Source organism: Rhinopithecus roxellana, chromosome 7 (genome assembly GCF_007565055.1).
Source record: "Rhinopithecus roxellana isolate Shanxi Qingling chromosome 7, ASM756505v1, whole genome shotgun sequence".
In the NCBI taxonomy this organism is placed as follows: domain Eukaryota; kingdom Metazoa; phylum Chordata; class Mammalia; order Primates; family Cercopithecidae; genus Rhinopithecus; species Rhinopithecus roxellana.
The window spans coordinates 66619118-66634198 of NC_044555.1; the positions used below are offsets into that span (position 1 = coordinate 66619118).

At 43.2% G+C, this 15081-nt stretch overlaps 1 protein-coding gene and 1 pseudogene across 5 annotated transcripts in view; both read left to right on the forward strand.

Moving 5' to 3' along the window:
* Window positions 1–1362: 1362 nt before the first annotated feature.
* LOC104662202 lies at window positions 1363–2121 on the forward strand (annotated as a pseudogene).
* Window positions 2122–9616: 7495 nt separating this feature from the next.
* The window catches only part of USP9X (ubiquitin specific peptidase 9 X-linked), a 150008-nt gene continuing 144543 nt past the window's right edge, over window positions 9617–15081 (forward strand). For 2 of the 5 annotated variants that reach the window (XM_030933584.1, XM_030933586.1), the window contains exon 1: window positions 10246–10912. The gene's annotated coding sequence lies outside the window, so the exon portion shown is untranslated. Of the gene's footprint in view, window positions 9892–10182; window positions 10913–15081 lie in introns of those variants that run through there. The other 3 variants (XM_030933583.1, XM_030933581.1, XM_030933585.1) reach the window with 3 other exon arrangements.

Sequence of the window (15081 nt, forward strand, 5' to 3'; positions counted from 1 at the left end):
CCCTGGGGGCTCAGCTTCCACCATTTGGGCCTCTCAAGTTTCTTTTGAAAATCAGAATAAGAAACGTTTCATCTCATTGCGTGTATTTATTTCATTTGTGTTTTTCTTGGCTTTCTAAATTGCTGGGGGGATTTTTAAAAATCTTTTTGTTTTTTAACTAGAGAAACTAACAAAATATACACAGACTCTCAAATGACACTACGGGTACCTTCACGGCTTTGCCTTTAATTATTTATTATTACCTTATCCCTCTTCACAGGGGCAAACCCATGCTTTATGAAGCCTGATGCTTACACAATTCTGGGAGCCTTCCTTGAAAAAAAAATTTCAAAATTACAAATGCAAAATTAGGTACAAAAGGGAATATTTACAATGAGAAATCACCACAAATAGCAAGATTTAAACAGCTGATAAATTAAACAGTGCAAAATCCAGGAAAAAAAAATTCATGGTTGATCAAAATTTCTTTTTTTTTTTTTTTTTTGGGATGGTGTCTTGCTCTGTTGCCCAGGCTGGAGTGCAGTGGTGCCATCTCGGCTCACTGCAACCTCCACCTCCCAGGTTCAAGCGATTCTCCTGCCTCAGTCTCCTGAGTAGCTGAGACTACAGGCACGCGCCACCATGCCCAGATAATTTTTTGTATTTTTAGTAGAGACGGGGTTTCACTATTTAGCCAGTAGGTCTCTATCTCCTGACCTCGTGATCTGCCCGCCTCAGCCTCCCAAAGTGCTGGGATTACAGGCGCCACCTCGCCGGCCTTTTCTTATTAATAATTTAGAAATGTTTTTTCAGCCTCACAATTTGTGAGTAATATCAAGTACTGCTTTTTTTTTTTTTTTTTTTTTTTTTGATATGGAGTCTTGCTCTGTCCCCCAGGCTGGAGTGCAGTGGCACAATCTCGGCTCACTGCAACTTCTGCCTCCGGAGTTCAGGCGATTCTCCTGCCTCAGCCTCCTGAGTAGCTGGGATTACAGGCGCACACCACCACGACCAGCTAATTTTTTTTTTTTTTTTTTTTTTTTTTTTTTTTTTGTATTTTTAGTAGCGATGGGGTTTCACCATGTTGGCCAGGCTGGTCTCGAACTCCTGACCTTGTGATCCGCCCACCTCGGCCTCCCAAAGTGCTGGAATTACAGGCGTGAGCCACCGCGCCCGGCCAATAATCAAGTGCGTTTTTAAGATGATCAACTGGTCGCGCGCGGGGCACGTGGGGAGGTGCTGAGGAGCCGAGGCCACGGCCAGCTAGACGCCAGACTGTCCAGCGAGCACTGCAGCGGGAGCCGGCAGTCGGAGCAGCCCCGGAGCAGGAGCAAAAGCAGCAGCAGCAGCCGTCGCCGTTAGCGGAGCGCAGCCGAGCCGGCCATGGCCTTGTCGATGCTGCTGAACTGGCTGAAGGAGGAGAACAAAGAGCCCCTCATTGAGCTCCTCGTCAAAGCTGGCAGTGATAGTGAAAGCATAGGAAACTGCCCCTTTTCCCAGAGGCTCTTCATGATTCGTTGACTCAAAGGAGTTGTATTTAGTGTCACAACTGTTGACCTGAAAAGGAAGCCTGCAGACCTTCAGAACTTAGCTCCCGGGACCCACCCACCATTTATAAGTTTCAACAGTGAAGTCAAAACGGATGTAAGTAAGATTGAGGAATTTCTTGAAGAAGTCTTATGCCCTCCCAAGTACTTAAAGCTTTCACCAAAACACCCAGAATCAAATACTGCTGGAATGGACATCTTTGTCAAATTCTCGGCATTTATCAAGAATTGAAGGCGAGAGGCTAATGAAGCACTGGAGAAGGATCTCCTAAAAACCGTGCAGAAACTGGATAAATATCTGAATTCTCCTCTCCCTGATGAAATTGATAACAATAGTATAGAGGACATTAAGTTTTCTACACGTAAATTTCTGGATGGCAACGAAATGACATTAGCTAATTGCAACCTGCTGCCCAAACTGCATATTGTCAAGGTGGTGGCCAAAAAATATCACAACTTTGATATTCCAAAAGAGATGACTGGCATCTGGAGATACCTAACTAATGCATACAGTAGGGACGAGTTCCTCAATACCTGTCCCAGTGATAAGGAGGTTGAAATAGCTTATAGTGATGCCAAAAGACCCACCAAGTAAAATCGCATTTATGAAAGAGATGTCTTCATGTTTTCCCCTAAGAATATGCTTTTCCTAAGGCCGGGCGCGGTGGCTCAAGCCTGTAATCCCAGCACTTTGGGAGGCCGAGACGGGCGGATCACGAGGTCAGGAGATCGAGACCATCCTGGCTAACACGGTGAAACCCCTTCTCTACTAAAAAAATACAAAAAACTAGCCGGGGGAGGTGGCGGGTGCCTGTAGTCCCAGCTACTCAGGAGGCTGAGGCAGGAGAATGGCGTGAACCCTGGAGGCAGAGCTTGCAGTGAGCTGAGATCCGGCCACTGCACTCCAGCCTGGGTGACAGAGTTAGACTCCATCTCAAAAAGAAAAAAAAAAAAAAAAAGAATATGCTTTTCCTAACAGGCTACTCTTCTTCTTATAGAGTAGAAACTGTATTTTGCATGAACATGCAGTTATTGAAAATTAGGATCAAGGATAGACAAGGTATAGTAGTTATCTTAAAATATACACTCCTTGACTGGGCACGGTGGCTCATGCCTGTAATCCCAGCACTTTGGGAGGCCGAAGCAGGCGGATCACCTGAGGTCGGGAGTTCAAGACCAGCCTGGCCAACATGGTGAAACTCCATCTCTACTGAAAAAAAAAAAAAAAAAAAAAATTAGCAGGATGCGGTGGCACGCACCTGTAATCCCAGCTACTTGGGAGGCTGAGGCGGGAGAATCGCTTGAATCCGGGAGGTGGAGGTTGCAGTGAGCCGAGATCGTGCCACTGCACTCCAGCCTGCATGACAGAGCGAGACTGCATCTTAAAAAAAAAAAAAAAATACACACACACACACACACACACACACACACACACACACTCCTAAGTAGTATTATTTTAAAATCCTTTTACCCTGCCTACCTCTGTACCCGGGTTCCCCTCTCTTTAATTTGGAGACACTCCACCACAAACTTTACACTTTAGAGGTAGCTTGCCATCTCTCAGGAGCCCTCACCATTGTGTCCATTCACTGTGTGTAGATGGCAGAATTTTGAAGTGCAATGTTTGTTAGAATAGTAGCTACAACTTTATCAGGCAGCCCCAAACTGGTGCATAATGCATGGTACAAGGAATATTTATGTATTTTTTTGGATTTTTGTAATATTTAGTGCAGGGTGGAGAGCTAACAGAGGAAAGAGCTCCATTCTTCAAAATAGAGTGATGAAAATTCATTCTAAAACTCAAAGTATTTTCTTTTCTTTTGGGGGAAGGGGACGTAGTCTCACTCTGTCACCCAGGCTAGAGTTGGAATAGCGCAGTCTTGGCTCACTGCAACCTCCTCTTCCTGGGTTGAAGAGATTCTCCTGCCTCAGCCTCCCAAGTAGCTGGGATTACAGGCGCCTGCCACTGCGCCCGACTAATTTTTGTGTTTTTAGTAGAGATGGGGTTTCACCATCCTAGCCAGGCTGGTCTTGAACTCGTGACCTTATAATCCACCCGCCTAGGCCTCCCAAAGTGCTGGGATTACAGGCATGAGCCACTGCATCTGGCCCAACTCAAAGTATTTTCATTTGGGATATTTATTCTCTTGTTTTTTATTAACCCAGTGATTACACTTGGCTACGTTCGAGGAAGGCATGTCCATTGTAATTTTGACGATGACAGAATTATTTTTCTTTGTAGAAAGACAGATACTACTTTATCAGGGAAGTTAGTCAAATGAAATGGAAATTGGTAAATGGACAAAAGCTACCTAGTTAAAAGGATGATCCGACAACATTCTTTAACCCCATTGTATGTGGAAAGAGCATAGCTTAAAATCTTGAGAAATTTGGGTCATAAAAGTTTTCATGGTAGACAGTTGATGCAGTATATAAATTGGCATAATGGAAATAATCTGATTTTATTTTTACAACTAACAAATCATTCCCCTTCATTTAAACACCTTTTGTATTTACTTCAATGAGGAGATTGGAGTCTGAATGGAAAGTCTTACTGTTTTCCAAGGGATTCTGAGAAATTTTTGTATTCAACAGTTGGAAAGTTCTCTACTATTCTAGTTGATAAAAATTCCCTTTTTTGATGTAGATGCAGATTTTCTATACAGCTCTATTGTCTTCTTTTACTAGGACTGTTAACTTTTGTCATAAAATTCAAATAAGATTTTATTTCTTGGTAATTTTGGCTTTCACAATTTGTCTTTAAATCCTTGAGCAATATGTTTACAATTAAGAGATTTCTGACATTTATTCTTACACTAAGTGGATCAACTCTAGGATTTAGGCACGTTAACTTTACTTCTGTTGTGTTTTGAATCTCTCCAGAGTTGCATGTAGATAGCATTTGTTTCTGTGCACTTAAACCTATTTAGAAAATATCTACAAAGTAAAAATGGAGAGGAAATAGACATGTGTTTTTTCATGAAAATTTTGACGCAAATTTCATCAAGTTTAATGATTCACCAATTTCTTACATTAATTTGAATTATGCATTTAATTCAAAGAGAGGGGAGCATTCATTATTGACATATATGGGCTTTTAAAAACTCCATCCTTTATAAATAGTCAAGGTTTGGGTCACACAAATTATATTTTCATCATGGAAAAATTTCAATCTCAAGCCATAATGTTGAACGGAATTGGAGCATTTTCTTTAGAATTTCTTGAACAGGCAAATGAAAGCTTATTATAGCATGTATGTATTTTCTTTTCTCTTTGGAACATCAACACCAGTATATTGTTGGCAGCTATTGTATTTAAAAAAAAGTATATTTTCACTATCATAAAGGATTCTTCCCCCCCCTCATGAAAATAAACAACAATTTGGGGTTAAAAAAAAAAAAAGATGATCAATTTTGAGACAACTGTCAAGTTTCTTTCATACATGGGCTGCAAGTTTTCAAGACTTTTGTGCAGTTACTAATATTAAACAGTCTTTGAGTTGATAACGCTCATAACTAGCTTATCCTCGGTGTTCTCCTTCTAATGTCTGTGGCATTGATTGGTGACTAAGCCCCATTTACCATGACTAAGACCAGGTAGCTTGTTCCCTTTGAGTGGGCAGATACATGGTAGTTTTACTTTAGACTCCTTTATGTCCCCAGGACTCAGGGATGATCCAAGGCTGGGGCTACTCTTGCTATCCTTACAGGACGCTGCATCCAAGTCTTTGCCTGGGAATAGGTCAGTTTCAGAGAGATTCCCACAGAGCAGGAGGGACAGACTACTTCTGAGCATGTTGTCAGGCACTGGTGTTTAAAATTTGGTCGAATATCCATGAGCAATAGCACATTATCAACAGTGATCATTTAATTCTCTCTTGTTCTCCCTAGCTACATTTTCTGCCTGTTGTCATAAAGATGAAGTGGGACCACCTACTTAGATTTTTAGTTATCATATTTTTATATTAAAAATAGTAGCTAATTGTGGACTTTGCTCATTCCATTCAATCACAAAGCCTTCTCTAGGGAACATATTATCAAAGGTCCCTCCTCTTTTATTTTAGTTTGGCCATTAGCCCGGAAAGTATTTCTACAGGTATGGAGCGTTTAACCCCTTGCCTATAGAACTTTTAAATTTGTAGCCCTGAAAATATTAAATAATATCAATTTATCCAGGAAAATTTATCTATGGTTTAAGATAAGTGTCCTAGTAAACAATGAGTATACTTATCAGATATTTCTAGGGCAGGGGGAGTGGGGAGAGAGAGCAATGGGAAATATTACGAGGAAATGTAATATAATAAGGTTTTGCCCTAATGAAGCAGAACCAGGAAGTTAGAAAAAATTACAGTTTGAAAACTAAAGGACAGGTGTTAGAAAAGAGAAACCCAAACAAAGGAAGAAGAAAGACCTGGACTATATGGATTTTAATTTAAGGAGTTACACTGTGATAATAAACCTATTCTTTTAACTCAAAACTGCTTATTTCCTATCCCATTAACTAAGTGGAAGATCTCAAAAGGGGGCAGTCCTGTAGGCCAAATGTACCCTGGGAGCCAAGGTGCACCCTCTGGGTAGCTCCAGAGAGTGCAAGGCATCAGTTGGTGGTGAGCTTGACTTGAGAGTTGAGACTAAAACCGCTGGTGGGGGTGTAACGTATAGCCTAAACCATATGACATTGTATTTGGCTGGATTTTCTTTTCTTCATTTTTTTATTGTAAAATACAGATAACTTAGAATTTACCATTTTAAGAGTACTATTCAGAGGTATTAAGTACATTCGCAATGTTGTCCAACTATCACCACTTTGCATTTCCAGAACCTTTTTCATCATCTCAAACAGAAATTTTGAACCCATAAAACAACTCCCTATTACCCTCTCCCCCTAGCCCCTGGTAGCCTCTATTCTACTTTCTGTCTCTATGAGTTTGACTACTCTAGGTACCTCATATAAGTGGAACCATACAATATGTGGCCTTTGTGACTGGCTTCTTTCACTTAGCATAATGTTTTCAAGGTTCATCCATGTTGTAGCATGTATCAGAGTTTCATTCCTTTCTAAGGCTGAATAATATTTCATTGTGTGTATACACCAAATTTTGTTTATTCATTCATTTGTTGATGGACATTTGGGTTGTTTGCACATTTTGGCTATTGTGAATAATGCTGCTATGAATGGTGGTGTACAAGTGTCTGTTACAGTCCCTGTTTTCCCTTCTTTGGGGTATATACCTAGGAGTGGAATTGCTGGGTCATATGGTAATTTTATGCTTTTTGAGGAACCGCCATGTTTTCCACAGCAGCTGCACCATTTTACATTCCTGCCAGCAATGTAGGAGGGTTCCAATTTCTCCACATCCTGGCCGACACTGGTTATTATTATTATTTTTTTGGTTAATAGCCTTTCTAATGGATGTGAAGTGGTATCTCATTATGGTTTTGATTTGCATTTCCCTAATGACTATGTTGTTAAGTGTCTTTTCGTGTGTGTATTGGATATTTACATACATTCTTTGAAGAAATGGCTCTGCAAGTCCTTTGCCCATTTTTGACTTGGGTTTTGTGTTTTGCTGATGTTGAGTTGTAGGAGTTTTTCATATGTTCTGGATATTAATGCCATATCAAATATATTATTTGCAAATATTTTCTCCCATTCTGTAGGTTGCCTTTTCACTGTTGATAGTGTCTTTTGATGCACAAAAGGTTTTAATTTTGTTGAACTCCAATTTATCTATTTTTTCCACCTGTGCTATTGTCATATCCAATAAATTATTGCCAAATCCAATCTTGTGAAACTTCCCTGTCATGTTTTCTTCTAAGAGTTTTATAGTTTCACCTCTTATGGTTAGGTTTTTGATTCATTTTCAGTTAATTTTTGTATGTTACATGAGGAAAAGATCCAACTCCATTGTTTTGCATATATATAACATATAATATACGTATATAATATATGTGTACATAATATATATGCATATAATATATAATATATATGTATATAATATATATATACACACACATCCAGTTTTCCCAGCACCATTTATTGAAGACTGTCCTTTCCCTCATTGAATGGTCATGGCACCCTTGTGGAAAATCAGATGACTATATATGTTAAGGGTTATTTATGAGCTCCTTATTCTATCCCATTGGTGTATATACCTGTCCTTACGCAGTATAGTTTCACAGTAAGTTTTGAAATCAGTAAGTAGGAGCCCTCCCAACATTGTTCTCCTTTTTCAAGATTGTTTTGGCTAGTGGAGAGGTGGAGGGGAAACTCCTTATCTGTATGAATTTTAGCATCATCTTGTCATTTTCTGCAAAAAAAAAAAAAAAAAGCCTGCTGGGATTTTGATAGGGATTGCATTGACTCTGTAGATCAATTTGAGAAGTATTGCTATCTCAATAGTATCATGTCTTTTAATCCTTGAATATGGGATTTTTTCCATTTATTTCAGTCTTTAATGTTTTCCAATGATCTGTAGTTTTCAATGTACAAATCTTGCATTTCTTTTGTTAAATAGATTTTTAACTTTATTGATTTTGATGCTATTGTAATGGAATTTTAACTTAATTTTCAGATTGTTTATTGCTAGTGTGTAAAACTATAACTGATGTTTAAATATTGATCTTATATCCTGCAGTTTCCATAACTTGCTTATTGGCTTTATTAGTTTTTATTTATAGTGGATTTCCCAAGATTTTCTATATATAAAATCATGTCATGTGAAAGTAGCGATAGTTTAATTGTTCCTTTCTTATCTGGATGTCTTTCATTTCTTTTTCAGGCTAGAACTGCAAGTACAATATTGAACAGAATTGGTGAGAGGGGACAATCCTTGTTAAAGGTGCACTTTTGATAGGGTTAAAAGACCAGTGTTCAACACTTTCCAATCCTGACCTTGGGCAAATCATTTACCCTTTCTGTTTCCTTATCTAAAATCGAAGATAGCAGCCTACAGTGTACACGAGTGGTCGTGTCTACTTTTCAGAAGCCCATGAGCTAGTGGGTAAGCAAATGATTCATGGAAATAATTACAAAAACAAGGTAACATATGCTAAGAGTTATTAGGGCTATGAATGATGTATCTTGGATACCCTATTAGATAATTTTGTGGTGAAAAATGTGTAAACAATCTAGTGCTAAATAGAGAAATGGTTTAAAAATTTAAGATACCAATAACTTGCTTTCACTGTCACCTAAATTAGTTTGGTTCCATTTTTAACAGTCTTTTATTACAAACTGATATAATCATAGCATAACTAAATTCAACCCTGTTCTCTATAAAATAGATCTCGTTTTGTAAGGTTTTACTATGATTTTGCATGCCATTTGATGTCCACAGGTAGTTTTTAATTCAAAAGGAAATCTGTAAATTAGGAACTGTTAATTTCCTCTTCATTTGGGCATCCTAGGTAGACTGTATAGAATTGTTCCAAGCACCCCATTAATTTGAGATTAGCCTAAGTTTTTCCTACGCCTGCACTTTGGAACATAAACATGTAGAAAATAGTCCATGACACAGCGGATGGGTTCATAAGTTTCTTCCGGGTTCTAACACTGAATCGTGCTGATGATCTGGCAATGGAGGCTAATCTTGCCACATCAAGTACGGCCTATTCGCTAAGCCGTCTGGGGTACTTTATAATTTTTTTCTTTGCTGGTCTGTTTGAAGGGCTCCTATGGCCAACAAGGTAGTCTCTCCCGTCAGTTACGCTGTGAGGACGCCTAAACGCTTTCAAGTACTGATGCTGCATGATCGTGTGAAAGTGTTTCTCAGAGCACCTCCCTCGCGGGGTGGGGAAAAGGACCTCACTCCCCACGCCCCCTCCTTCCGCTGCAGGAGATAGCCACACCTTCCCCCTATCGGCGCCAAGCAGGTGGCCAGGCCCTCGGGACCTCGCGCCCCCGCAGCCCAGTGGCCCGGCCAGCTCGTGCGTCACGTGACGCGGGTCAGCTGCGCCGCCGGGACCTCCAGGCACCGCGGCGGCGACAGCCCAGCGCGTGGTCTCCGGATCTCATCTTTCCGCACCCCTCCCCCCACGATCCCGGAAAAGGGGGAGGCCGGTGACGTCATCATCCGGGTTCTTGTCGGCGGGGCCACGGTTCACAATGGAACAAAAACAAGCGGCCAGAGTCAAACTATGAGCGACGCGGCTGCGGCTCACGCGATTAACCCCGTCGTGACCGCACACCTCGCCAGTCCCTGCCGCCCAGCCCCTCCGGCGTGGTGTGCCAGATCTTTTCGGGCCTCCCTTCCCCAACTTCGGTCCTAGAGCCACCTCTGCCCTCGTCCCGCTCCTGAGCCGAGGGGCATGGAACAGGATTTCTGGCGGTAGCACGACCCTGAAGGGGCCAGCCGGAAGAAACGGTACTGCGCGAACAATCTTTACCGCATTGTCTTCCCCTCCCCCACCCTAGCTCTCCGGGTTCCCAGCGGCTCTCGCCCAAGCCCGGCCCCCTCGGCGGCTCGCGCTGCTCTCCCAGCCTTGACGGTCCGGGGTGGAGGGGGGAGAGAGGGGGCAGCTGAGCGGGAGGGGGCTGGGCAGGAGCAGGGGGAGGCCCGAAAGGAGGGGCCTGAGAGGGGCGGGGTCTGACGGGGGCGGAGAACTTCGGGTCTTGGGCGGCTCTGGGGCTAGTGGGAGTCTGCGCCGCCGCCGCCACCGCTGCTGCCGCCGTCGCCGCTACCGCCGCCGCCACTGGCCGAGCGGTTTTTTTTTTTTTGGTTTGCCGGATCCGCCATATTGACGAGGACGGGCATCCGCGGCTGCGGACGCTAGTCTCCGCCGCCGCCGGAGCCGCAACCTCTCCGCACCCGGCCCCGTAAGGGCCTCTGCCGTGCCGAGCCCCTCCCCGCCTTGCACAGCTCCCGGGCCTCGCGGGAGCCCTCCGCCGCCGCCTCTCTCTCACGGGAGGCGGCCGCCTTAGCGCCCGGTGCTTGGGTCGGCGCCGGGAGCTAGGAGAGAGCTGCTGCAAAGCCACCAGGCCCGGAACGGGGACAGAGGCGGCGACTAGGGGAAGGTGAAGCCGTCGCTGCAGGAGGAGGAGCAGGAGGAGGTGACGCAGGAGAAACGCACCGCCCGAAGCCCGTCTGAGCTCAGCGAGAGCCCCAGCCTGAGGGGAGAAGGGGGAAGAGGGCTGTAGCCGGCCAAGGAGGAGGAGGAGGCGGGCGCGGCGAGGAGCGAGTTCCGGCGCCGGGTGTGCAGCCTTTTGGTTGAGACGCCCTCAGCCCCGAGCCCGGCCGCCGCAGCCTTTCAATACACTTTGTTGCCGGTCACCCCCGGGCCTGGGATGCACCCAGGGTAGGTCTTGTCCCGGGACCGAGCCCCACCGTCGCCTGCTGCCTCCCGCCTCCACGTGCCCTGGTTTTGAGAAGACGTCTGTGTCGTGCGGTGAGTGGCCAGCTGCACCGTGGCGACGCGCCTTCCCGGGGCCAACAGCTGGATGTGGGTGAGGGGAGGAGGGCGAGGGGGGTGTGCGTGTGTGCGAGCTTCTTCCCTCGGCGGTTGCCGGCCGGGCCAGGGCTTCCCCGTTCCCCCTCCTCCGGCCCGGGCTGGGCGGGCGCGCGACGCCGTGTTGTGTGTGGAGCCGGTGTCCCGAGAGCGTGTCTTGTGTGTTTTGGACTGTAAGGGAAAATGGCTGACGGCTCCGTCCCTCCCCCTCCTCCCCCTTCCCGTCCTGTCTGGGGCCGAGTAGGAGGATGGAGTCTCCGGGCGTGGCGGGCAGCCCCCCCGCCGTCCGCACCCGGGGCCCGGGTCGGTTTGGGGGCTGGCCGCCCCCGGCCGGGCGGCCGCTTTCCTACCCGGTCTGGTTCCACTTGACACCAAACGCCATTACTGAGGTGGAGTGATTTGGAGTCGGGGAGCTAGGCCTCGGCTACGCCTGGCTATCAGGCCTGACGACTTGTCCGCCTCCCCCCACCCTCCCGCGATAACCCGCAGTTTCTCCCTGGCCCTGGGCTCCTGGAGTCGGAGCTGGGTTATCGGCCTCCTACTCTTCCTTAGCCCCGCTTAATTTGCAGAGGGCCAAAGCCGTGAAAGGGGTTTTTGAGTGCAGAAATCGCTTCCAAGCTAGCTTGGACCTATTATCTTTCTATTTTTAACTGTTTCTGCAAATATTAGCATGTGCGAGTTTATTAGTGATCAGATCTTCAGATTCTTGAGACGTGAGGCTTAGGGTTGGATAAATGGCTGATTTTTCATTCATTGTGAAATAAGTTAGAGTTATAGAGCAGGTGTGTAGATGGCTTCTTCAATTATTTGTGTGGATTTCTGTAGCGACTAGAACTTACACGAGAATTTGCAAAATTTCTAGTAGAACCTGCTTAAATTAAGCATGTTATTTTTTGGAAGTTCCATAGTTATAACGTTAATTGAATTTACACGGTGCAGTTTACAGGTGTATATAATTGTTTCAGATTGTCTTTTAGTTTAAGCAAGTTGTAGATATAGATTATTCATACTTTATTTTTCGGCGAGAGAAGTATGTGTGCCGCTCTTTTACCTGGAAACCCATGAGTCCCTAAATCTACCTAACGTATGTATACTTTCACTTTTGAGGGGAATAATTTGGGGTGCATTGATTAGGAAACTTTCCAGCAGGTACTTAACCCTCTCGGAGCTAATTACCCTTAGGTAAGAACTCCTTCACCATGACTAGCGTGGCTGGTTAGTACACTTGAACTTAAAAATAGAGACTACAAACTCTCCTTTAGATCTCGCTGGTCTTCTAATTCGCTGGGCTGCCATTTTGGTTTCAGCAAATGCCTTCAAATTCTTGAAGAATTATGTATTAAATATAAAAAAGTGTCAACATTCTTTTTCTCAATTTTTAAACTAATGTGCTGTGTCATACATCTAACTTTAACCCTTTAAACTTTATCCTTCCAGCGTTTGGGTGGAGTGAAAGCTTGAAGTATTTGGAATTGGTGTGCCACAGGTGAACTCAAAATGTCTTTGGTATTTTACTGTCTTGTTTTCTCTAATTTAAAAATAGGACATTTGGACTATATTAATTATCTCTACCCCTTTTCTTGTATTTTTTTTTTTTTTTGCATGAACGTGTAACTTGTAATTCTGGTTATCAACGTTCTCATGTTTCTTTTGTTTGCTGACCTTGGTAGTTTCTGAGAATTTCTGGAGGGAGTAATAGCACCAGCAACAGTACATGTGAGAATCTTAAGTTACTTCAGGAAGGAACTTTGAAGGGCATATTTTACTTTTCACCAGGTTATTGGGGTCTCTAGTTTGGTGTTCCGTAGTCCATGGTTCACATGGTGTTTTATTTTGTTTTGTTTTTTTGTCTGTCGCCCTGGCTGGAGTGCAGTGGCACGATCTCGGCTCACTGCAACGTCCACCTCCCGGGTTCAAGGGATTCTCCTGCTTCAGCCTCCCGAGTAGCTGGGACTACACGCGCGTGCCATCACGCCCGGCTAATTTTTTGTATTTTCAGTAGAGACGGGGTTTCACCGTGTTAGCCAGGATGGCCTCGATCTCCTGACCTCGTGATCCGCCCGTCTCGGCCTCCCAGTTCTCATGTTTTATCTATGGAATGCTCAAGTAGGATTTATTTTAGATCTTTTTTCTTGCAGAGTCTTGTTTTTAATGTCTTAAGATATGAGATTTCTTTGCTATCTTCTCAGATTTTTCTTTGACATGGTGGTAATATAATGCAGCTTATGGTTTTGAAATGGATGTTTGTCGTGAATTTGCCAATCGTCCAGTTCTTGATTAGTTGGTCACACAACAAGCGTCTTTTAGCTTATTTTTATTTAATAAGATCAATTTCTAACGTTTTAGTTTCAGAATTTTAGTATTAAAGCCAATCTTTGTTTAAAACAGATTTAAGAATTCGTTATTTGAAATATCTAGCAGTGTGTGTTAATGGGTCAGTGTTTTTGTAAGTCTTTTGGGCAATGAAGGTGAGGGGGCTCTTATCCTGAGATTGAGTTAGTTGGTTTTTACTCTGAAAGAACGTTATTACTTTTTATGGTAGCCTACATTATGTTTCCCCTCTTGTAGGTATGTTTTCTGAGTCTTGAATCGTTTTTCTCTTTTTTCAAAAAGGGAAAAAAATGTATTTTAGTTTTCATTTGGTTCTTTTTGGAGCTGTATTTTTGAAAGCCATCCTATTTATTGCTAAGTTCTTGTATTATTTTAACATAGAGTCTAACGTTAATATTTGGGAAAGAGTTGATGCATTGGACCTCAACCCTGACTGGACGTGAGAATCACTGGGCCTGGTTAAAAAACAAGAACAACAATAAAAAAAACTGATCCCTGGGTTTCACCCCCAGAGACTGATTAATTGGTCTGATAATGAGGCCTGGGCAAAGGTATATTTTAAAAGCATTGTGGATGATTCTTACATGCATTTGGGAGTTGAAAACCACTGGGCTACTGTTTTTATCACCTTGTTAGAACTTTCAAGTGGATAAATAAGAAAATGGATTTTTTTCTCATTTGTTTTCAGTTATTAGCATGATTATCATTTGAGCGTTAATTATCTGTCAGCACCGTTAAGCATTTTCCATTTATTGCCTTATGGAGATGGGTCTGAGGTCTGTCAGGTTCAACCAGTGGTGCTTCAACTACTGTGCTATGTTAGTGAAATGACACTGATTGCTATTTTTAAAAAAGCATTTAGAGCTTTTGGTTTGTTTCTTGTACCAGAGTAGGTTTAGATATAGTTTAGTTTTTAAGACTATCAAGATAGTCTCCAATTTGATAAATACCTTGGTTGCCCAAGGGATATGTTAAAAGCTATATGGCAAATAGGTTTCTCCCTTTCCATATATCTTCCAGCATGCTCAGGGTGATAGTTTAGTTGGTGAGTATGAGAAAATATTACACAACATTCCTAAAAGATGTAGAAACTATGCGTTTGTCTCCTAGTAATTTATTTAAATGATCTCATAAATGACCATTTAGTATCACATGAAATTCTGTTATCTTCGTTTGAGAATTTAGAGTTTTATTTGTCTTAGTCAAAATCGGTTTGATTTTGATTAAGCGTTTTGAATTTTGTGTTGTTTTGGGATTGATATATAATTGTTTTATGGAATGAATGAAATAACAGTAACAGACATTTATTTGGAGTTTCTGTCTCTTAATCCGCTTGGTCCATTGGACCAAATTCTGCATGGTCGGGGGATGGCAGCGGGGAAGCCTATAGGAGTTCAGGATATATGAGTTTTTTTTTTTTTTTGGAGACAGATTCTCGCTCTGTCACCGAGGCTCGAGTGGTCACGGTTCACTGCAGCCTCGACCTCTCCTGGGCTCAGGTGATCCTCTCACCTTAGCCTCCTGAGTAGCCGGGACTACAGGTGCTCGCCACCATGCCTGGCTATTTGTATTTTTTTTTTTTTTTTTGTCTTTTGTAGAGATGAGATTTTGCCATATTGCTCAAGCTGGTCTTGAACTCCTGGGCTCAAGCGATCTGCCCACCTGGGCCTGGCAAAGTGTTAGGATTCCAGGCATGAGCCACTGGGCCTGGCCCTATGAGCATTCTTAGTGTGACACAAGATTCCCCAAAGATCTTTTTGTTAAATTATATCATAGAA